General features: G+C 50.3%; 1 pseudogene; it reads right to left on the reverse strand.

Moving 5' to 3' along the window:
• Positions 1–1,515: 1,515 nt before the first annotated feature.
• LOC123127311 (uncharacterized) lies at positions 1,516–10,436 on the reverse strand (annotated as a pseudogene).
• Between the last annotated feature and the right edge of the window lie 13,810 nt (positions 10,437–24,246).

A 24,246-nucleotide genomic window follows, 5' to 3' on the forward strand; every position in this document is an offset into this window, starting at 1 on the left:
TACGTGTATATTTGTGTGTAGGGCCCACCTCCTGTTTCCTTTGTATAGTTGAGGTTGTGGCCCACCTCTGTACTTATATATACGTGCCTGGTGCACCGATCAATACATCGAGATTGCACAGCCCATATCTTGTCCTTCTACAGCTGTCGTCGCACGTTGTTGCTCACCGCCGATGGTTTGCCACCAAAAACTGCATCTCTTCTCCGTGTTGGTCGCCGCCGTGCGGCAGCAAGGATTGAATGTGGAGGAGGGGGAAGGAAGGAGGGTCGCCGGAGTTGCAAAACGGGGGCCATGCCCAGCAGTGAGCTCGTGTTTCATGTGGTGGTTCTGGAGGTGCTCGCAGGAGCGGGCTTGGAGCTGTTTCGTGGCAGCGAACTCATACGTGGTGGAGCAGGCAACGTCATGGCCGCTGTGGGGAAGAAGAGACAGAGAGGAGGAGGCGAGATTGAGGAGGAGAGAAACAGTGGAGGGAGAGGATAAGATTGCGTGGGTGGATAAGAAGGAAGGACAGGGCGGTGCACGGGTCCCACGGGACACGTCATCACGAGAGGGCCAGGGAGCACTCGATCGTTCTTTCATCGTACGTGCCGCGTGTGACCAGCTCAATATTCGGCCGGCGCACCGGCCACACACGTTTCCCAATAAATGGGTCGGCCGGTTGGAATTGCTCTAACGATTTTTCCTAATTTTATTTTTTTCACTTGCAATGACAATTTACCGTAAGACAACGCGTGTAACTAGGGATCTTAACGGTAACTTCCGCGTGTCCCGTTTTTCTGCCACTTTTACCGGGACGTTTCTCGAGTGTTGGGCCTTTTTTTCCTCCTCTAAAAAAAGAGTTAAAAGCACCGGAAGTCCTACAACTTGCGCTGAATGTGATGGTTTGGTGCTAGAACTTGCATTTTGACCCTACCTAGTCCTTGAACTTGCATCAAATGTGCAAATTTGGTCCTGACCAATCACAGAGCGACATGTGGACATGTGGGTGCCGACCCGGTCAGCGTGCGACATTTTGCAAAGAGGCCCCTTCCTTTGGTTTGAATCTACCCGCAGGCCACGAAAACACCTAAATTAATTTTTAAAGGAGACAAACCCGCAGCTCACTCCCTCTCTGTTTGCCTGCATTTGTAACTGTGCTACGCCAGCTCGATCGATCGACAGAGCAATGCATTTGCGGATTTGAACAATGACAAGAGTGTGAATCATTTGCTCATTTGAATCAAGTTGACAGAACAACATCTTGTGATCTTTTTTCTTGCAAACAACCAAATCAGAATCAGATGCGCTAGCTACAACGGCCTTGAGGATTGAGAAGAAGAGCAAATCTCCAAATTTACAGTCAAGAGAGAAAAGAAAAGGAAGAACAGTCAATTGATTAGACCTTCTCATCAGCACCCCAAAGAACAAACCAAATCAGCTAAAAACCTAACAAAGCGCTATGCATCCATCATTGCGTCCCTAGCCTAGCTCGTCGCTTTCCATGCACGACCAAGCGCTCGATCGCCCGCCGTATCTTCAACCGGACGGATCACCCGCAGGGCCTGCTCGCCGCTCCACCACTGCGGCGTCTGGCGTCGGCGTCGTCTTCCGGCCCAGGGTCGACGACCGGGACGACGACCTCGATGAGGATGAGTCCTTGCTGGCCGCCGACTCTTTCTTGTCCTTGAAGAACCCGAAGACCGGCCGCGAGCAGACTGGCACGTTGAGCACCACGGGGGCCACGTGGACGCCGGACGAGTAGGACCGGTTGACGGCGCAGGCCATGGACCGCGACCTGGCCGCGGCGTGGAGGCTGCATGGGGAGCTGCAGTTGCGCTCCAGGCCCTGCTGGAACACGATCTTGCCCGAGGAGTTCATGCGCGGGGAGTCCACGGAGAGGCACCTCGACGCGTCCTGCCTGGGCGGCGACGGCCGCGCGGCTGGCGGTGGGAGGAGCGGACGAGGCGGAGGCGCGGAGGGTTGGGGTCGGCAGCGGAGTCGAGGGAGAAGCGCGGGTTGACGTCGTCGTGGTCGTGGCCGGAGGAGGACGAGGAGGAGGAGCGCGAGAAGCGGGAGGAGGCGAGCGAGAGCGAGGCCTCCGAGTCGGAGCTGTCGCGGAGAAGCGGCGCCGAGGCGAGGTCCGACGCGGTGCCCGTCGACATTCTCCCGGGAGTCTTCGCCAATGCGGCCGCTGGTGACGGCGACTGCGACTGCGACTGCGACTGCGAAGGCGTCCTCGGGCTCTGGGCGGCGGCCACCCTCTTGAGCCCGAGCAGCTCGTGCCACCGGCTCGAGCAGCTGGGCGCCTTGGGCGAGAACACGTGCTGGTCGGCAGCGCCAGCCGCCGCGCCGCCGCGGATTGGCTTGATCGGCTCCGGGGACGCCGGCATTGCCTCTAGCCGCGGCGGAGGTGGCGCGGCGGCAGGCTCCGGCTCTGGCGCAGCCGCGGCAGAAGCATCAGCCCGGCGGAGCGGTAGCAGCATCCCGTCAGAGAAGAGCTCGTCCGCGGGGAGCATGCTGGCGGTGCAGCCGCCCCCGCCAAGGCTGAACTCGAAGTCGATGAAGTCCTTGGAGATCGCGGGCGCGGCCACGGCGGTCTCCTTTGAAAATTAATTCAGGTGTTTTCGTGTCCTGCGAGTAGATTCAAACCAAAGGCAGGGGCCTCCTTGCAAAATGCCGTGCGCTGACCGGGTCGGCACCCACGCGTCCACATGTCGCTTTGTGATTGGGCAGGACCAAATTTGCACATTTGATGCAAGTTTAAGGACTGAATAGGGTCAAAATGCAAACCATCACATTCAGCGCAAGTTGTAGGACTCCCGGTGCTTTTAACTCAAAAAAAAATCCCTCTCGGGGGACGGCGGCAGGAGCGGCGACGCCCCCTCTGCCTCGCTGCAGCCCCACAGCCGCCTCTCCAGCGACCTCGCCACTCGAGCACGCCCTTTTGCCGCTGACTGCTCGCCTCCTCCACCAACACTACCACTACCACCTTCACCTCCCCTCGGCCACGGAGGTCTGCAACCACAAATTCTGGCCACAAGCTACTGCAGGGCGACGGGGAATAGCTGACGCTGATGGCGCGCGGCACATGATGGCGATGCAGGTTGAGTTTCCACCTCTACACGGGCACTTCTGACTAGGTGAGGCCACCCTATTTCTCCCCCCGTCCACCCCTCCTTAATACACTACTTTTGTTCTTTCTCCATTATGTCATCCATCAAATTTGTCTATCCTATTTCTCCCTCCATTAGAATGTGCGAAAAAATAGATTGACATGCTGGCGTTGGAATTCTTTTCAAATTCGGAACCGTAGAATCAGCGAAGAAATTGACTAACACACTGCCATTCAGTTAGTTCTCTTTATTTCTATATCAACTAGCCTTTAACTGTCAAAAAAGGTTATACTGCTTAAATTTTGGTAGCATATCTATAACCATTCATTTCATAATCCAGTGTACCATCATTAGGTTGCCTCTGATGGAGGGCCCCATGTTAAGAAATCTGGAAAGACACACGTTTGATTTCAAGTTCACTGTTTCAATATGGGAACATTGAAGCTGTATGGTCTGAACTTCATCATGGTCAATTCCAAAGTAAGAACGGTTCTGATTTTTCTGTCACAAGATTTGCTCTATCCATCGGTACACTTTAGATTTCCTTTATTTGCACGGGGGGTAAAGCAGAAGGATCGACACCAAAGGATAAAATGGCTATGTTTAAAGATACATTCCATGAAGTGGTCATCTATACAATTGAAGGCTACCAAATATTTAGAGTCAGACACAAATACAGAGCAGTTGATCATCCGTACAGAATTAGCTTCATTCATAAGACATTGGCCGAGCCAGTTGTTCCCGACCCGATGAATTTCCCTATTTTCTATTTCTCTCGCTATTCATGACGGTTCTGAACATTATGTTTATCTTTATTTTTTTCAGACATGGCTGCACTAATCACTAGGGTAACATATGTTTTACCTCCTATTGGCTCTGTTCATGAGTCAAGGCATCAAATTTACATTACAGATGGACAGTATGTGATTTTTTCATACTTCTTTATTTGTTTCTTCGATGAAACATAATGAATTCTCAAATGAACACGTCTTTTCTGCAGAAAGTCCACAATTGCGGCGCTTTGGGGGGAATTTGTGGGATCATTTGATGGCGATACATTGTGTGAATGGTCCAAAACTGAACCTGTCGTGTTACTTTTGTCGGAGTGATGGTGGACCATTATGCAGGCAATGATATTTTGTGCTTCCCTTTATGATAGTTGATCTTCCTTTTGCAACAACAAGACGAGTTCTTAGAATACATAATTAATTGAAATCTACAGGCACACTGGCTTTTAAAAACACCTCATCACCCAGGTGGCACATCAATGTTAACATCCCTGAGATGAAGGCCATGGTCGCAAGGTACTGTCCATAGTTTGGATCTAATTATGACTTTGTTTATTTGTATCCACTGATTGCTTATGGCAACCCATATGCAGAACAAGTGGCATGTCTTACCAAATTGAGCTGCGAAATATGGGACAGGGCCAACGGCAGGCAACTGAATCGACTGTTGCAGCTTTGGCAGCTGTTGACCCCAGTAAAGCCAATACCCACCTTACACTATCAATGCCTTCGTTTACATGCGCGCCTCTAACTTATAGTTCCATTACATCACAGACTCAATATTATAAGCTCGAAGATAAGAATCACTGAGGTTATCTCAACTACCGACTGGTGGTACATGGGATGCCAAATATGCTGGAGAAAATTACTAAAAGAGGGAAACATATACAGGTGCCATATATGCACTGAACCAACTCAGTTTCCAAGGTATGTTTTCTATGTATATGGTTTTGCAGTCAATTAAGAAAACTAGCATAATCAAATGAACATGCACCCATATTTGTAGGTACAAAATATGTGCACGTGCAGTAGTCAGTAGATTTGCTAGCCTACAGCAGTGAGATGGTGCAGAGCATCAGATATGCCATGTTCACATTGATTTTTCCTTCAATTCTAACTACTAGAAAGTTTTGGGCGTTTCCTTATGCAGAATCCATCTTATACCTTGCACTGTTGGCTCCCTTAGCTGGACATAATTAATCCCTGTGTTATACGGTGCCATAAATTTCAGAGAATCATGCTGGCTCACGTTGGTAAAAAAAAGTCTTCCCCTGTTTCATCACATAATTCGTACACAAATCATGGTGAGCTTATTGTTGGCACACTTCTATTGCCTTCAAAATACTATTTCTATGAAAATGGAAATGGTGTACCTTTTATTTATTCAGAATGACGCATTCACCTGAGACTTATTAATGCTATATCCCCATAGGCAATAAATAATGTTAAGTCTCCAGTAGTGCCAATTATTTCTCCTATCCGTACCTCATTTTTGAGATGCACTTCCATGTTTGTGAGACCAATTCCATCAAGGTTTTAATTACCATGTCTGCCATTTATTGTACTTTGTTGAAACTTAGGGGAAAGGGGAAAGGATTCTTAAACTTTGGTTTGGCCAAATTTAGGAAACACCGATGTTTGGTTTCCAGTTCAGCGAAAAGGGCCAGTTCTGTTTTCTGGATTTGACAGAAATTCAATCACTTTTTGAGGAATTTGGCCAAAACAATTAAACTCTTATTTCCTTTTGGATCGAGTTGAGGTGTCACTATTTTTTCACTGAATGTAAATATGTCGGTCCTCACGGAAGTCACCGGAATTTTGGATTCTTTTGAATAAAGTTTCTTGGTAAAGAGCACTCTGCTTCAGTGCAGTTCAACATCCAGAAAGACAGGGCATTGGTCAGGGTTCAGTGTAGTTGTCGAAATGGTACCGAGAATAGCCATGTGGTCTCAATACCAGTTTAGCACTAGGGTATCCAAATGGTACCGTGCATAGCAACAGTATCCAGAATTAGAGTATAGAAGCGCTTACTATAGTACTAACTTCTTTTGTAATCGGCAGTGACCTAGATTTAGTTTGTTCAGCGGTAAGTATAGAGTATGATTTATCAGAAGAGCACCATGGCAACATTTCTCCCATGTGTACAAAGCTGCTGTCAGTTTTACCAGGGGACTGGAAGCCTTCAATCTCTGTCCAATTGTTTTGAGAATTGTTGGATGAATGAGCAACTGGCTTTACTGAGGGCCAAAGGCCAGTACATATACAGATGTGGTAAAGTACAGAAAAGCCCCTTATACTACGGGGATGTACACAAAGTAACTATACACATCTAACACCCCCCCTCAAACTCATGGTGGATCAACAACACTGAGTTTGAAGAGGAAAAAGCCATGCTGCGCTCGGGTCTGTGCCTTCGTGAAGAAGTCAGCTAACTATAACTCAGAGGGCACATAGTGAAGAGCGAGAGTCTGATCCTGCACAGCAGCACGCACAAAGTGGGCATCCATGCCAATGTGCTTGGTGAGCTCATGCTTCACCGGATCACGCGCTATACTGATAGCACCGGTAGTGTCTGACAGTAGGGGAGTGGAGGTAGTAGCAGACACACCAAAATCCTCAAGTAACCACCGTAACCAGATCACCTCAGCCGTCAACATAGCCATGGCTCTCAACTCAGCCTCTGTACTCGAGCGAGAAACTGCAGTCTGTTTCTTTGTCTTCCAGGCAATAAGAGAGCCACCAAGAAAGACACAGTAAGCAGATAGCGAGCGTCGATCAGAGGGATCACTAGCCCAGGTAGCATCAGAGTAGGTCTGGAGCTCAAGAGAGCTGGAGCGGGGAAAGAAGAGGCGCTGAGAGATCGTGCCACGAAGATATCGTAGAACACAGAGAAGGTGACTATAGTGGACAGAAGTGGGGGCGGAAACAAACTGACTCAGGATGTGGACAGGATAGGAGATGTCAGGACGCGTAACAGCAAGATAGACAAGGCTGCCGACGAGGTGACGATAGCGAGTGGGATTAGGAAGAGGATCACCGTCAGAGGCACGAAGCTGAACATTGAGCTCCATAGGAGTCACAACAGTGCGCTCATCACCGAGAGCAGCGCGAGCAAGAAGCTCCTGAATATATTTTTCTTGGGAAATGTAGAAGCCATCAGAGGTCGAGGAGATCTCAATCCCAAGAAAATATCGAAGAGGACCAAGGTCAGTCATGAGGAACTGGTCTCGAAGGCGAGCCTTAACAAAGGCAATGTACTCAGAGTCATCACCAGTGATGATCATGTCATCAACATAGAGAAGGAGAAGAGTCCGGCCACGAGGAGACGTGTGGACAAACAACGCGGGATCATGATCACTGGGCAAGAAACCAGCGGTAGTCACCACAGAGGTAAAACGCTCAAACCAGGCGCAAGGGGCCTATTTCAGACCATAGAGAGAGCGACGAAGTCTACAGACCATGCCATCAGGAGCATAGTACCCCGGTGGTGGCTGCATATAAACCTCCTCACGTAACTCGCCATTGAGAAAAGCGTTCTGAACATCAAGTTGAGAGATAGGCCAGTGACGAACAGAAGCTACAGCAAGGAGAGTGCGGACAGTGGTCATGTGGGCCACAGGGGCGAATGTCTCATCATAATCGCGTCCCTGCTCCTGCTGAAAGCCACGAGCCACAAGATGAGCTTTGTAATGCTCAAGAGAACCATCAGAGCGAGTCTTGACCTTGTAGATCCACTTGCAGGTGATGGGACGAACACCAGAAGGGAGGGAAACCAGATCCCATGTGCCAGAGCGCTCAAGAGCCGCAAGCTCTTCGGCCATCGCAAGTTGCCATTCAGGCTGAGTCATGGCAGTCCGATAGGAGGTGGACTCAGCAAGAACAGAGAGACCATACCGATCAGGAGAGTAGCGATCAGGCGGAGGGCGAGGCCGAGCACGGAGGTTGTGAACCGGGGTAGGCGTGAACAGAGGTTCACCGGAGGTGGAAGGCGCGTCAGACACGTCAGGGGAAGCATCCTCAGTACGAGGACGGCGAGTATAATGGAGAGGAAACGGTGATAGAGAACGACGGACTAGAGAGGATGGTGGAGAGGTGGAGGAGGAGGAGGGGGAAGATGGGGTTGGTGGTGAAGGAGAAGAAAGGAGAGGTGCAGGAGGAGGAGGTGAAACATGAGGCACATAGCAGGGTGTATCGGGAAGAAGAAGAAGAAAAGAAATATCAGCCACAGAGAAGCTCGAGGAAGAAGGACGTGGGTAATAAGAGCGAGACTCGTCAAATGTCACATCACGCGAGATGCGCAAGCGGCGACCAACAGGGTCCCAACAGCGATAGCCCTTGTGCTCATCACTATAGCCAAGGAAAACGCACTCAACCGACTGAGCAGTCAGTTTGGTGCGTTCTCGTGGGGCAAGAAGGACATAATACACACATCCAAACATCCGAAGAGCTGAGTACTCAAGCAGATGACGATGCTTATGTTCGGCAACGCCATTTTGAGCATGAGCACCAGGACAGGAAAACTAGGCAAGAGTACCTTGTTCCGCGAGAAAACCACGCAACAGCTGGGAGATATACTCTCCAGCGGAGTCATCACGAAAGGTACGAATGGGCGTGGAAATCTGAGTGTGAACCATGGCAGCAAATCGTTTGTATATAGAGAGAACCTCACTACGAGATTTCATGAAGTAGAGCCAAGTGTAACGAGAGAAATCATCAATAAACAAAACATAGTAGCGATGACCACCTTTCGAATCAAAGGGAGCAGGACCCCAGACATCAGAATGAACTAAGTCAAAAGGACGCTGAGATACAGACTCGCTAGTAGGATAAGGTAACTGGGTCTGTTTGCCAAGTCTGCAACCATTACAAGGTAAGGAAACATCTCCAGATACAGACCCTAAGAGGCCCTGGCGAACTAAAGAAGACAAGCGAGAGCCACAGATGTGACCAAGGAGATGATGCCACTGCTGGAAGGACGCTGATGAAGAAGCAGCAAGAACATGGGAGCTGGCAGAAGTAGTGGCAGCGGAAGGAACACAAAGCCAGTCAACCTCCCAAAGGCCCTCTGACTCACGGCGCCGGGGGCCAGCACCAACCAAAGCCTTGGTGCGACGATCCTGAATGGAGCAAGAGTCGGTATCAAGAATGACACGACAACCAGAATCAGTAAGTTGGGCAGCGGAAAAAAGATTAATGGTAAGGCGAGGAACATGCGAAACACTAGGAACAGAAAAAGATGAAGTGGAAAGAAGACCACGACTAGTAACAGGAAGAGGTGTGCCATCGGCAGTAAGAACATTAACAGGCGAATCAAGAGGTCGAAGGGAAGACAGCACAGAAGAATCAGAAGACATATGGAAAGAGGCTCCAGAATCCAGAATCCACGAAGATGTACTTGACTGGGTAGGTGCCTGCGGTGGTGGAAGAGTGGAGGCAGTCATAGAAGCAGCGGAACCGGTCGAGGAAGAGCCTGAGGAAGCCAAGAGACGCTTGAGCCTCACAATGTCCTGGTCGGTGAGTGACGGGGTCGAGGAAGATCCAGGAGTCCCACTGGAAGAGGAGCGCCTCTGGTCTCGCTTCTTCTCACGACAGTCAGACTCTGGATGACCGGGCCGAGAGCAGTAGCCACAGAAGGTGTCACGGTGCGACCGGCCTCTCTCAGTATACGCAGGGCGACCCACCCCCCTGAAGGTGTGGGTAGGAGCGGTGGAGCAGTGGGCCGAGCAGACGACACAGGAGCCCGAGCAGCCAACACAGACGGGACCACCAGCAAACCGGCAGAGCGAAGGCGGGTCTCCTCAGCACGAAGCTCGGTAAGCACCTCCGAGATAGGAACACGACCACGAGCAAGCAGGTGAGCACGTCTGGGCTCAAACTCAGAGCGGAGACGAGATAAGAACTCATGGACCCGCTGAAACTCCAAGTCAGACCGCGTAGTCTGACAGCAACGGCAAGTTCCACAAACAACTGTCCTCAGTGAGTCAAGCTGACGCCAGATGGCAGAACACTGGGAGTAGAACTCATCTACAGACGAGTCACCCTGCTGGAGAGCATGCTCCTGACGCACCACAGAGAGGTATAGAGCATCTCCAGAGGGCTGATAGCGCTGACAAAGGTAGGACCACATCGCTGCAACAGTACCGAGACCCATGAACTCTGAAGCAAACTGAGGGAGAACACTCGCAGTGAGAACAGCAGCAGCGCAAGCATCATCATTGCACCACTGAGTGTAAGCAGACAGATCATTCCGATAGATAGAAAGAGCATCAGAATATGCAGATACTTGTTGATCATAAGAATCAACTGCAGCGTCATCAAGGGCCTTGGCTGCATCCCGATCAGCCTGAGAAGCATCAGCAGCAAGCACCGGCGGAACCGGCGGAACAGGAGCCACCGGAGCAACGGGGCAGGGCGGACAAGCTACCTCGCCAGAGAGCACGCCCCACAGCAGAAGACCGCGGATATGGATACGCATGAAGCCCACAAACTCAGCATAGTTGGTGCCATCAAAGATCACCGAGCAGCGAGGAACAGCCACATAGCCCGAAGATGACATACTGGGATATTCCCTGCCCTATCCTTTTTTTTGGTCAACGAATCTGGATCGGGAGATGAGGCTTACACGCCTGAGCCAGGACCCCCGATTCTGGATCGGGGAGACGCACGCTCGCCCGAGGCCAGGGACCGCGAGCAGGAGCTAGAAGGGTGGCGGCGGCAGGAGGCTACACAGCCAGGCCTGGGGCCTCCCAGGTAGCAGGACGGGCCGGCGACGGCAAGGGGCGCCCGCCAGCAGAGGCGCCCGCCAGCAGAGGCGCCAGCCAGGCAGTAGGACAGGCCGGCGGCAGCGGGGCCGAGCTGGAGACAGCGAGGTCGGGTGACCACGGCAGCTGAACGGATCTGGGGCAGCAAGGTCGGGTGACCACGGTAGCCGGACGGATCCGGGGCAGCGAGGCCGGATGGCGACGGCAGCAGGACGGATCCGGGGCAGCGGCACCTAGACGAAGAGAGAGCGGGTAGGCCGGGAGCAACGGCGACGGACAGAGAGATGGCCGGTGGCGGGAGTTGACGAGGCAGACTAGGTACGAGCATGGAGTTGCAGCGTGCGAGGGAGAGAGGCTAGCCTAGCATCTGATGCCATGTTGGATGAATGAGTAACTGGCTTTACTGAGGGCCAAAGGCCAGTACATATACAGATGTGGTAAAGTACAGAAAAGCCCCTTATACTACGGGGATGTACACAAAGTAACTATACACATCTAACAAGAATATCACATAACTTCAACTCGAATGACTTGCCTTAGATCGGCTACATATTATTGGTGTTGGAACGATTATGAAATGGTAGCCTTTGAACGGCTATGAAAAATCTGGGTCCTAAGCGACCTTATAAACTGTATGCATTAAATAATTTTGAACTATACTTGAACTACTATCCCCCACTTCAATTGGTAAGAGCATCTCTAGCCCTTCCCCTGATTTTTTTAACTCATCAAATTTATAGCATCATAGTTATTTTAGGCCAATCTCCTGTTTAGTTTACTTTGCTCTCTATACTCTAGAATTCAAAAAACAGTCTTCAGTCTTCAATTCTGTAGTCTTACGAAAATGGAGAAAAGATCCACTGTGGCTGATTTTTAGTGGAATTCTGCAGGCTTTCAAACTACATATTTAAGGCAGACCATGCTACAGCAGGTGTGCTCCTACTTCAAAGTCCCATAAGCAACGTGTACACAGTTGTTGAAGGACCATGAGAGGCTGAGCATTGTCTCAGTGTGGAGCACTTACGCGACAAGTGTAGGCACTACGTGTCATAGGTTTGGTAGGTCAGATATGAAAGAATTCCTTCATTGGTACCTGAAGTTTTGGTTCTTGATTTTGTGCTCTACTGAGAGAAACAGTCATACTGTGAATTGGCTGCACTGCTTTCCTCATCCATATTTGATCTAATTGTGACTTTTAACCATGGTTATGTTTTGGTTCAGAGTTATCAAATTCAATCTCATAGTGGATCCAGAAGATTTTAGGATGCATACAAAATGAATGTTCAAAAATTTAAACCTTTTTTAGGGACAATTTCTGAAAAGGCTTCAACCTTCTTTATGAATGTTTTGATTGCAAACATGAGTAATACCAGTTAAAATAGTTTCTCTCTTAATTCACCAACTAGCATCTAACCTATCATTTGCAGTTGGACACTACCGTTCCTAGAGAAATGTTTAGGCTTGCATCATGATAGGTCTCCTTCTAAGTAAGTTGACCTGTTTTTCCTACCTCCCATGTTTATTGGCCATTTTTTTTTACCTTTCGAGGTTACTAATCTTTTTTTTGTGTATACTGAAATGGTACATAGTTTCTGGGTGGTTCAGATAAGGCAAAAAGCATCGTCGGTTGTTGAAATGTTGGCCTCCGTTTCATCTTGGGTGGTTTGTTCAGAGATGCGGTAAAAGATGACCCCGAACTCTATTTTAGTTTGCATCTGTGTCTGAGAGATTTATTTGATAAGTTCATTCTCCTAAGTTTGGTTGATGACGATGCACATTTAGCCAGCCTGACGTATCACAACTGAATGACAGTGGATTTTGTACTCCATCAATCCGGGATACTCGGAGGAAGATGTCGCGGCGTTAGTAGATGAAATCGTGCCGGGAGAGGACCCGGCACGGCTCGGTCTGCGTTCTACCGATCGAGTGGAGGTGGTTCGCCGGTTTGTTCACCGGAGGACGGCGGCGACGGCGATCCGGCCCTGGAAAGGGCCTTTGCCTAAGGTACGCATACAACCTATTACTTTGTCTGATTATTTTCCGCAAGATGATTGGAACATAGTAGTTCGTAAGAAGAAGAAGAAGAGAGGGAGGCCGTATCCAGCGCCTCCGCCGCCGGCGACCAGGGCGGCGGATGGGATCAGGGCGGCCAGGAACCTCCGTTTGAATTCCATACTCGGTACTGAGTGGGCCAGTCAGGAGTGGGCCGGTTCCCGCACCATGCATGGGCATGAGGCCCATCATGGGGGTGTGCAGGACGGCCTGGATCGATCAGCCTCGACTGGGTATGTGGCCCAGGAGAGCTGTGTCCTGCCTTCTCAGCCCGTCGAGAGCGCATGCACGTACGACGGATGCTTTGTGCCCATCGTTCGTGTGCCGCCGTCTAGGGTTCGCAAGACAGGCATGAAGGGTTTCCCGGCTTGTGGGGATCGACGTGCGAGACGCGTCCAGCCCTTGCCGGCCATGGCAGGTCGAGGGGAGGCTCCACCGCCAGCAAAGCGCTCCTCCTCAGGCGCTGCAGGTCGGGGTGGGGCGGCTCCCCCGCCGGCAGCGAACGCCGGACGGAGAGGTCTGGCGCAGAATGGCCAAAGGCCGCCGGCGGGAGGTGTCGGCGCGGCTGCTGCCGCGGGACGAGGTGTGCTCCCCGGGGGTGCGCCGCCTCCGGGTCTGGCCCCTTCGCAGCCGGCTCTTGGGGAAGGAAGCTTGAAGCCGACGGCGCCGGGCTCGGTGCCCGCTACTAATACTGCCGGGAGGGGGGTCGGGAGAGCACCAGTTGCGCCGCGCCTTGTTCCCCAGGCTGCGGGTAGAGGGGGACCTAGACCTCCCGCGCCGGGTACTTCTGGAGATGGGCCGGCTGGCCGCGGCGCCGGACATCGGCATGTTGGAGGCGTAACGGCAACCACAGGGAAACCACCACCGCATTATGTTGCTAGGCCGGTGCAGAACCGGTCCACTCAGCCTCAGTCGATCAATAAAGAGCCTAATGTTCCGCCCCGAGGCCAGTGGGGGGACGACGGGTATGATGCATACGGTGAAGGACAGCACCGCGGCTCCTCGTCTACAGGAGGAGGGTATGGTTACGCTTGGCAGAGCGACGGGTCGGCTGAGAGACCGTTTCGTGGGCCGGCCGGCGGTTTCGTTGAGGGGGCCTCCGGCCCGGATCACCGTCAGAGAGGAGGTCATCGTGGCAACCGTGGTGGTCAGAGCTGGGGTCGTGGGAGATTTCGCCGCCCACCACCACCTCGGGTGTCTGTTCCTACAGATGCTACGGAGGAGACTCAGCTTTCCTCAGAGCTTCCTCCACAGGCGATGGAGGTGGTGAAGGAGTTGGCCAATGTTGAGGTTACTGAGGCTGGGACGGTGGATGAGGCTGCCGACAGGTCTGATGCAGAGAGGGCGTCCAAGTATGCCCGTAAGAAGGAGAGGATGATTTGCTATCATTGTGGCGAGAAGGGCCACTTCATTGCTGAATGTGTGGCCCAACTGTGTGAGTCATGTGGCAAGCTTGCACATGAGTCGGGAGAGTGCCCGATTTTGCGTGACTTACCTCCGACTCTGAACATCTATGGAGTCTACTGTGCTGAGCTCATGTTTTTCGAGTCCCCGGCGGCGAGAGAGGTCCCGGAGGATAACCAGAGTATGACTACTGGGATTGTGAGAGCGACCCAGGGCGAGGTGACTGAGGCACAGATTGTGAGGAGGTTGCAGGAGTTAGCTCCCGGTGATTTTGTTTGGGAGTTGGTGCTCATAGAAGACAGAGTTTTTAAGGTTGATTTCCCATCTGTCGATGACTTGCAGAGATTGTTGAGTTTTGGCTTGTGTAAAGTTCCCGGTACTAAGTGTATTCTGGAGTTTAACGAGTGGAAACAGGTCGAGCCTAAAGGAAAACCGCTTACACAGGTATGGCTGCGGTTTTTGGGGGCTCCATCTAAGCCTCTGCAGGATGCTCGTGTGGTGGCCAGTTTGGGCATCATGGTTAGAAAGACAGAAAAAGTGGACATGGCGTTCACTCGTGCCAATGGGATTGCCCGGATTCTTGTCAGCATTCTGGATATTGAGTATGTGCCTGATAAGGTCAACTGGACTTATAAGGGCGAGGTGTTCCCGCTAGATATTGAGTTCGAGGACACCGACTTATTTGATGATGCGGTTAACGGCAATGATGTTGACATGCACGACCGGGAGGGTGGTGCGGGGACTAAGGGGGCACCGTCAGATGAGACCATGCGAGAGGGATCCAACGTTTCTCACGCTCAGTCGGCCGGGAATGGATCGGAGGCTCAGCCCACAGCCTCACAGGCGGTACCCATGACTACTCTATGTTTTGGGTCTTTCGAGCCAGCCTCGGCACCTCCCAGGCTTTGGAGTGACAGGGTGGAGTCGAGTGATGATCTTGAGCGCACGCTTCCTTCACTGGAGTTAGAGATGGAGACTGGTGTGTCTGTTGCTCGTCAGGCGAGTTCTTTGGGAGGCGTTGCGGCGTGGTGGCACGGTGATGGTTCTCTTGGACTGCAGACTCCCGCGGGCGCGACTTTGGTGTCGGCGATCGCGGGGGCGATGGGGTGTGGGGGAGGGGGTTCGGGACATGGAGTCCTCTCTCCCCCCGTCCCGAGGCCGATGCAGGTGTCATCGGTGGCGTCGGCCCCGAGGGGGTCGGCTCCGGCTGCTGGAGGGACCTCGAGGCAGGCGACTTCGACTCCTTCTGCGACGGTGGTGGCAACCACTGTGGCTGCTGCTACGGGAGGGGGGACGCCAGGGCAGGAGGCCCGGTCTCCACCCTCTACTCCGATGGTCAGGAGGACCACCTCACCGATGCCTTTCCCGTCCGAGCTGCCGGTTGGGGCGGGAGCAGACCGCGGGCAGGAGGCCCCTGTCTTACGCTCCTCCCCACTGCCTGATGTGGGGCACTCGTCCAAGGGGATCGGGAGCCCGCAGACGCCTTCTCTAGTGACTTCGGCACCACCTGTCAGAGTTTCAGTGCCAGGTTATACTAGGGAGGAGGTGATCGCGTTTGGTGGGATCCCGGACCCTATATCCGAGGGGAGACGGATGAGTTCTCGCATCCTCGACGTCCCGGAGGTGGACGATATGCAGCAGAGGTGCGCTATGAGGGCGGCCAAGCTGCAGGAGGCTGCTTTTTCTTCTGGTATGTCCGTCAACTTGTCTAATTCCCTATTGCATTTTTCTAATGAGGACATTATAAATAATGCAAACCAATTAGGAGTTTCACTAGGTGCTACGGATAGTGAAATTACCAATTCGGTGAATGATATATTAGACCTGGAGGCGGAACGTGCTTTAGAGACTATTCGTAATCTTGCAGCAGTTAAACCAATGAATGATGATGAGATTAATGCGTTAGGTGTTAGAGTGCTTGATAGCCTGTGTGAGGATCTAGCACCCACTAACCATGACGCTGAGGAAGATGATGTACCCCTACAGAATGACGCTAGAAATATTTGTGAACCCGGTCATGAGGAACGGGTGACTGAGCTTAGTAAACCTAAGCGTAAGTGGAAACGGAAGATTTATCCCGATTCCGCAGTTCGTAGGAGTGCTAGGATTCGAACCACAAAAAAATTCCATGATGAACTATGAGAGGAATATTTTGGAATAGCAGAGGTCTTAAGGACTTGGCTAAAAGAAGATTCCTGGCTGAGTCAGCTCTAGAGCAGAAGCTAGATTTTGTTGCTCTATCTGAAACGGGTAGAGATAACTTTGCACCGCAGTTTCTCTCCTCACTAGTTGGTGGTATTGATTTCGATTGGCATTGCCTACCTCCGCGAGGAAGATCGGGGGGTATCTTACTAGGTGTGAGATGCGATTCACTTGAAGTCCGTAGTGTAGTGATGGGTGACTTCGCGGTAAAGTTTCCCGTTAGGTCTAAGACGGATGGCTTTAACTGGGCTTTGGTGGCGGTATATGGTGCCGCGCAGCCCGAGTTTAAAGCGGAGTTTCTAGCAGACCTCGTTAGAATTTGTGGGTCAGAACAACTACCGATTTTAGTTGGAGGTGATTTCAATATCATCCGGAGGCGAGAGGAGAAGAACAATGATAACTTTGACGGCAGATGGTCCTTCATGTTCAACACCATTATTGAAAGTTTGGATCTGAGAGAGATAGAGCTCTCGGGCCGAAAGTTTACATGGGCCAACGCTCTACCAAACCCAACCTACGAAAAACTTGATCGGGTTCTTGCAAGCGTGGAGTGGGAACAAAAATTCCCGTTGGTCACGGTGCAAGCTCTTTCGAGGGGAATATCTGATCATACCCCATTGTTCGTGGACTCAGGGGAGCCGAACCACGTGGGTAACAAGAACACCTTCTCATTTGAGACGTCATGGTTCGAACGTGAGGGGTTCTTAGATTTGATAGCCAGGGAATGGGGTAAAGATGTTCGAGGCAAAACTCCTATTGAGCGATGGCAGAATAAGATTAGGAATTTGAGAAGCTTCTTGCGGGGTTGGGCTAAGCACCTTAGCGGTGTGTATAAGATTGAAAAGGATAGACTCCTTTCTCTTGTACATGACTTGGACATAAAAGCCGAGTCCAATAGTTTATTACCCGCAGAGCTTCAGGTTAAAAATGAGGCGGAGCAGAGGTTAAAAGAACTGCTCCGCGAAGAAGAACTGAAGTGGGCTTTACGTGCTAAAGTACGTAGAGTGGTCCAGGGGGACGCGAATACTCAGTTCTTTCATTTAATTGCTAATGGCAAGCACAGAAAGAAGCGAATCTTTCAGCTTGAGCAGGACGAGGGTACGATTTTAGGTCAGGATAACCTAAAAACGTACATCACTGACTACTATAAGCAGTTATTTGGTCCACCGGAGGATAATACGGTGTCCCTCGATGAGTCCAGAACTAAGGATGTACCTCAGCTTTCGGCTGCTGATAATGAGCTTCTGGTTGCCCCATTTTCGGAGAAGGAGGTTTTTGATGCTATTGCACAAATGAAAAATAATAAGGCTCCCGGACCGGATGGTTTCCCGGCCGAGTTCTATAAGAAGTGCTGGCACATTATTAAGGGGGATTTACTACCTATGTTTCAGGATTTATTCTCTGGACAACTTCAACTATTCCACTTGAATTTTGGGACTATCACACTACTGCCTAAGAAGACGGATGCGGTCAGAATTGAGCAATTCAGGCCGATCTGTCTCCTTAATGTTAGTTTCAAAATCTTCACCAAGGTCGGGACCAACAGGCTCACACAGATTGCGCATTCTGTGGTGCAACAGTCCCAAACTGCGTTCATGCCAGATAGAAACATCCTAGAAGGGGTGGTAGTCCTGCATGAAACGCTCCATGAAATCCACTCCAAAAAATTAGATGGAGTGATTTTTAAAGTGGATTTCGAGAAAGCGTATGATAAGGTAAAGTGGCCATTTCTCCAACAATCTTTGCGTATGAAAGGGTTTGATGAAGCCTGGCGCAGACAGGTACAGTCATTTACGCAAAAAGGTAGTGTGGGAATTAAAGTTAATGATGACATAGGTCATTACTTCCAGACACATAAAGGCCTACGACAAGGAGACCCGATGTCCCCTATCTTGTTTAACATTGTGGTAGATATGTTGGCAGTTCTGATAGGAAGGGCTAAGGATAATGGTCAAGTAGGTTGATTGGTGCCTCATCTTGTTGATGGAGGTATCTCTATCCTACAATACGCTGATGATACAATCATCTTTATGGAGCATGACTTGGTTAAGGCAAGAAATATGAAGCTGGTTTTATGCCTATTTGAACAATTGACCGGGTTAAAGATAAACTTTCATAAGAGCGAGCTGTTCTGTTTTGGTAGGGCCAAAGATGAACAGGACGCTTATAGGCAATTGTTTGGATGTGAGTTGGGAGAGCTACCTTTCTCATACTTGGGGATTCCTATCCACCATCGTAGGCTAACAAACAGAGAATGGAAGTGCATTGAGGACCGATTTAAGAAGAAACTGAGCTGCTGGAAGGGCAAGCTCATGTCATATGGAGGCCGGTTAATCCTAATTAACTCGGTACTCACAAGTTTGCCGATGTTTCTTCTTTCGTTCTTTGAGGTACCAGTTGGTGTTAGGAAGAGACTGGACTTCTATAGATCGCGGTTCTTCTGGCAGGGTGATGAGCTTAAAAGAAAATATAGGCTTGCTAAGTGGGATATCATTTGTAGACCGAAGGACCAAGGGGGTCTAGGTATTGAGAATCTCGAAATTAAGAATAAATGCCTTCTTAGCAAGTGGTTGTGGAAGCTTTCGTCGGAGACTGATGCTATGTGGGCACAGATCCTTCGCGGCAAGTACCTCCAGTCAAAAACTTTGTCACAGGTATCTGTAAGGCCGACTGACTCGCCTTTCTGGAAGGGTCTCATGAAGGTCAAGCAGGCATTGTTTAATAGGACAAAGTTCGTTGTTGGAAACGGCACAAGTACACGTTTCTGGGAGGATACTTGGCTCGGTGACACACCCTTGGCCATCCAATATCCCTCTTTGTATCGCATTGTTCAACGAATGGAGGTGGTCGTTGCTTCGGTCATCCAATCTACCTCCCTTAATATTCAATTCAGACGAGTGCTAGCGGGCAATCATTGGGAAGAATGGCTCCATCTAGTTAGGAGACTGATGGACATCCAGCTTTCTCAACAACCCGATGAATTGCGCTGGAAGTTGACTAAGTCTGGAGTATTCACAGTCAAATCAATGTATATTGATGTTATTAATTCGAGCTCCATTCCTACGTCCAAACATGTTTGGGATGTCAAAGTTCCTTTGAAAATAAAAGTGTTTATGTGGTTTGTCCATAAACAAGTAATTTTAACTAAGGATAACTTGATGAAGCGTAATTGGACAGGACCTACTAGGTGTAGTTTCTGCGATCGGGATGAGACTATTAAACACCTCTTTTTTGATTGCCCGCTGGCCAAGGTACTCTGGCAGACGGTCCACATTGCTTTCAATATCAAACCACCGAATTCTGTTAATGCTTTATTTGGGACATGGCTTAATGGGATTGAGCCTAACTTAGCGAGACATATTCGGGTTGGGGTTTGTGCTTTGCTGTGGACTATCTGGAATTGCAGAAACGATCTAGTCTTTAACAGAATATCATGTATACATTTTTTGCAGGTTTTATTCCGGACTACGGCTCTGATCCGTTCGTGGTCGCTACTCACCTAGACGGAGGCCAGGGAGCATTTGGTTACTGGGTCTATCCGTTGGGAGATGGTAGCTCGGGTTATCTTCAACCGGTTTGGATGGCGGTCATGTAATAGGATAGGCATTTAGTATTCCTACCTAGTTTACCCAGCGGGTTGTGGCATCTTGATGTGGCTAGTTGATGTATCTAGCTTCTTCGGGCTCTGTGTGAGCTTGTTCTGCTTTTTTCACTTATGAGGACCTTTTGAACCATGTTGGCACTACTTTATTTTGTTAATAAGAGGGCCGTATGCATCGTACTGATGCAGAGCCCGGGGTTTCCTCCTTTTCGAAAAAATCAACTATGAGTTATAGTTGGTCGTAGCTGGATCGGATTGTGTCCTAACTTCTGATGAATACCATCAATTCTGTTTTTTTTAACGTTTTTATCAGCAAATGAATGCTAAACCACCGTTGCTGTTTCAGTCTTGATGATTATGTTATCTTCTGTGGCTGCTACCTGCTGATGAGCTTCATGTTATGGTGTTATATATATCCAAACAATTTGTTTCTCATTACTTGCAGCTATTTACCATCCAAGTAGACAATGTAACCCACCACTTGTTATCATAACCTCCTCATATTAGCTTCATGCGCTGCCACCACGTCCTTTTTATATGCTAGCTTTACTCAAGTTTTTTTTGTTACGCAAAGCTTGGCGTATCATTTCATTGATAGAAGGAGTTAGAATGAGTACAGAAGATGTTACAATGACACGGACGGAAAGAGGCGTGAACATAATGCACAAAATAGAGAAACATGAGAAACTCGACCCAACCATAAAAAAACATAGCTAAACTCTCTGACAGAAGAAGCAATCCAACCAACAACTAGACGACTGACATCTCCAAAGACAGGACCGAGGACGCCGCGAGCAAACAAGACAACGCCTTCGTGAAGGAGAACGACACCAAGACGATGTCGTCGTCCGATCCGGGAAACCGGACTAGGGTTTCCCATGATGCTTGAAGAGGGGCACATATAATGGCCATAACAGCGCCTCCAAGAAGGGAACGACACCCGCGAGCATCACCGCTGCAAGCACAAGATGCATGGATTTCTCCCTGGCCAAATTCTGAGCAATCCCAAGCCGTCGGAGCACAAGTTGGAGAAGAGGAAGTCAAGCATAGGCTGGAACTGCGACTGCAGGAAGGGGAGCCACGCTCAATGCCAAAGGAGGCACCGGTCGTCGCCGGACGTGCGAGCTTTGGAGGAGGACAAGGTTGCGTGGTTGAGCGGAATGGGATGCAATGCGGATGCGACGGTGGCCGGAGCTCCAGACAAGCCGGGATCTGGATGGGAGCGCAGATCCGGGCCACTAGGACCGGAGCAGCAAGGGCACCGACGGGCCAAAGGAGCTGGAAGGGGACACAGCTCCCATAGCGCGTCGGACCCAAGGGTACGGAGATGCCAAGGAGTCAGCGAGGCATAGGAGCCGGAAATAGCGCAGCTCCCGGGCTGCGCCGGATCCGAAGCCATGCCAGCCGACCATGGACGCAGGTCCTTGACCGCCGGGTTGAAGCCACCCTTGCGGGGGTGGGTGGATGATGAAGAAGGTTTGCACGCAGGTACACTCCCGGGCGGCGCGCTACAGGAAGTAGCGGCCGCCGGGCACAACCATGAGCCTCCAGGCCACCTCCGAAGAGAGGCTGACCCGAAGCCGGCCAGAGTGGAGGGGGTCGGGGTGGGGAGGGGGCGCAGCAAGGAGGGCGGGCCGGCCGGGGAACACCACAACCAGCTAGGGGAGGCCCCAGATCCAATCGGGGCGGAACTGCACGACGTGCCAAGGGCCGGGGCGAAGCCACCCACTACAGCAGCAAGTCGGGAAGAGGCCGTTGGGGGAGGCCGCCTCCTCCACCAGTGTGGGCCGCCGGCGCGACCAGAAACGGATATGGGGGCGTGGCGAGTCAGAGGGCAGGTGGGCAAGGGAGGGGGAACAGCCCCGCCGCCACCATTCCAGGGCCCGGCGCGACTTTGCTGGCCGACCCTCCGGCGACGGCGACGCAGGGGTACGGGTGAGGAGGGGTGGCGAGCCAGCGGCGGCTGGGTTCCCCCGAGTCACCCGGGTCGGGCGACACGAGGGTCAGGGCGAAGCACTTTGTCGACCCGTCAGCGGTGTTCTGTAAAGTGGTGGACGGCAACCCAGAGTACACTGACCGGCTTTACTAAAGTTTTCAAACCAAAACATCAACGAAACAAACCAACAACAGGGTCAAGCACAAGCGCGCCGCGCCTCCGCCTGCTAGTACTCTACTACTTAAGGCCTCTTTGATTCGTAGAATTTTAAAAACATAGAAAGTATAGGGTTCGAGTGGTATGCCCACTTGAATCCTATAGGATTAACAATGAGTGTTTGATGCCACAGAAAAAACAATGAAATTGTAAAAAAAAGGTTGGAGTGGATGTTAGATTTCCTATGAAATGTAGTACAAAATATTTCATATGAAAAAATCCTATAAAATCTAATTCTATGAATTAAAGGACCAACATAGGAGAAAATCCTAAGGATTTCAACCTTTAAAAATCCTATAAAATTCCTTTGAATCAAAGGAGTCCTTAATCTCGTTAAGATAAAGCTGATGTTAATCATTGTAGTACATGTTTATCCAACGGACAAGCAAGGGGCGAAAAATGATGCCAGCTGTGAACGCACGAGTACGACAGTGGTCCTGCTAGCTAGCTGACGCTCTCCTTCTCACCACACACCACTCGCTAATTTCCAGTTTTGCCTGGAGGAAACATGCTCGTGGTTTCCGGCTGGAGTGGGCGGAGGGAAAGGATCTTGTCGAAGGCCACGTGGCAAAGCGCCAGCCTAGATTTAGATAGCCTCTCTCTCGATCTCCCCGGTCGCGCTCTCCAGCCAGCCACAAGAAAAGTCTCATCAAGGCTCGGACACATCTTTTGCTTGGCGCACAGCTCACCCGCCATATCCCGGGCCCCACTTGCATGTCGACAAGTTCTCCCAGAGGTTGTAATCGGCTAATTGCTATAATTCTAGGGGCCGGAGCAGCATCTGCGATTTCTTATAAATTGGTCCTAAATTGATTAATGTGTTAGTGCGTTGTTGATTGCTTGTGCCGTCTTGTACATTGTTTGTTTAGCTGCGAGTCTAATTGGTTTATGTGGTTCCAAGATTAGACTATTTGTTAATTAAGCAAAAATCTGACCAGAAGACGCTTTTTCTGTTGTGAATTCCAACCGAAAGATGTTATCTGGTAGAATAAAGAAAACCGACATCACTTACACATAAACGATACTATCATCTTTATTTCGTGGGAGAAGGATATCATCCCTTAACGAAAGACTTGCCCGAAATTGCGTCTCGCTTAGAGGCTCCATGGATCCTGGTTTTTGAAATATTGAAAAGTTTGATTTCCAGGTTTGGAAAAATTCTGAAAAAATACACATATACGTATGTATGTATATTGCGAGAAAAATTTCGATCTATTCATAAGGTAGCATAAAGAACACTAGAAGTAAAATTTAAATCCAGATTCGTAGACCACCTAGCGACGACTACAAACATTGAAGCGAACCGAAGGCGCGCTGCCATCATCGCCCCTCCCTCGTCGGGTCGGACAAACACTGTTGTAGTAGACAATCGAGAAGTCGTTGTGTCAGAGCCACATAGAACCAGCGCCCCAAAACAGTAATCGCCTTTGATGAAGAGAAGCATAGACCGGAAGGATCTAACTTGCAGACACACAGACGTAGACGAACGAAGACCGGATCCAGTCGGATCCACAGAAGACGAACACCGACCGGATCCCATGAGATCCGCCGGAGACAAACCTCCACACACCTTCCAACGATACTTGAAACATCACCAGGACGGGGGCTAGGCGGGGATGACCTTATTTCATCTTCAAGAAGCCACCGCCTCCTCTTCTTCTTGAGCATGGCACAAACTCTAACAAAACTCGAAAAAACATCTAAAGACGGAGCCCTCCCGCCGGCAAGGGCCGGGATCCACCATGCCTCCATGATCCAAGGACCATAGAAGATGAGGCGGATCGGCGGCGCTGGCGAGAGACAAGGAAACCCTAGATGGCAGTCCGCATGTGGGCAGGAGCGAAGGGTTGAACGCCGCTATTTTATGCGGTCCCGTATGGATGTATACTACTCCCTCTGTAAAAAAATATAAGAGCGTTTGGATCAAGCGCTTCCATGGCAAAATTCATTTTCGTGTGAGCTACATAAATAATAGAATCATGTGTTTCTAGCACATATACTATTCACTATAAATTTTTTTTGAAGCTGTAACCACACAGCAAAACACACACACACACACACACACACAACATCTCATTTCATTTTATTCCTCCAACAAGACAAGATGAAATTACAAAGACGGAAACAACGCTGCAGGTCTTCAAATCATTCAAAAAAATACAAAGGTAAAAAACCCAAAATAAAAAGAAAAGGA

The sequence above is a fragment of the Triticum aestivum genome, chromosome 1A, assembly GCF_018294505.1.
Source record: "Triticum aestivum cultivar Chinese Spring chromosome 1A, IWGSC CS RefSeq v2.1, whole genome shotgun sequence".
Lineage (NCBI taxonomy): Eukaryota > Viridiplantae > Streptophyta > Magnoliopsida > Poales > Poaceae > Triticum > Triticum aestivum.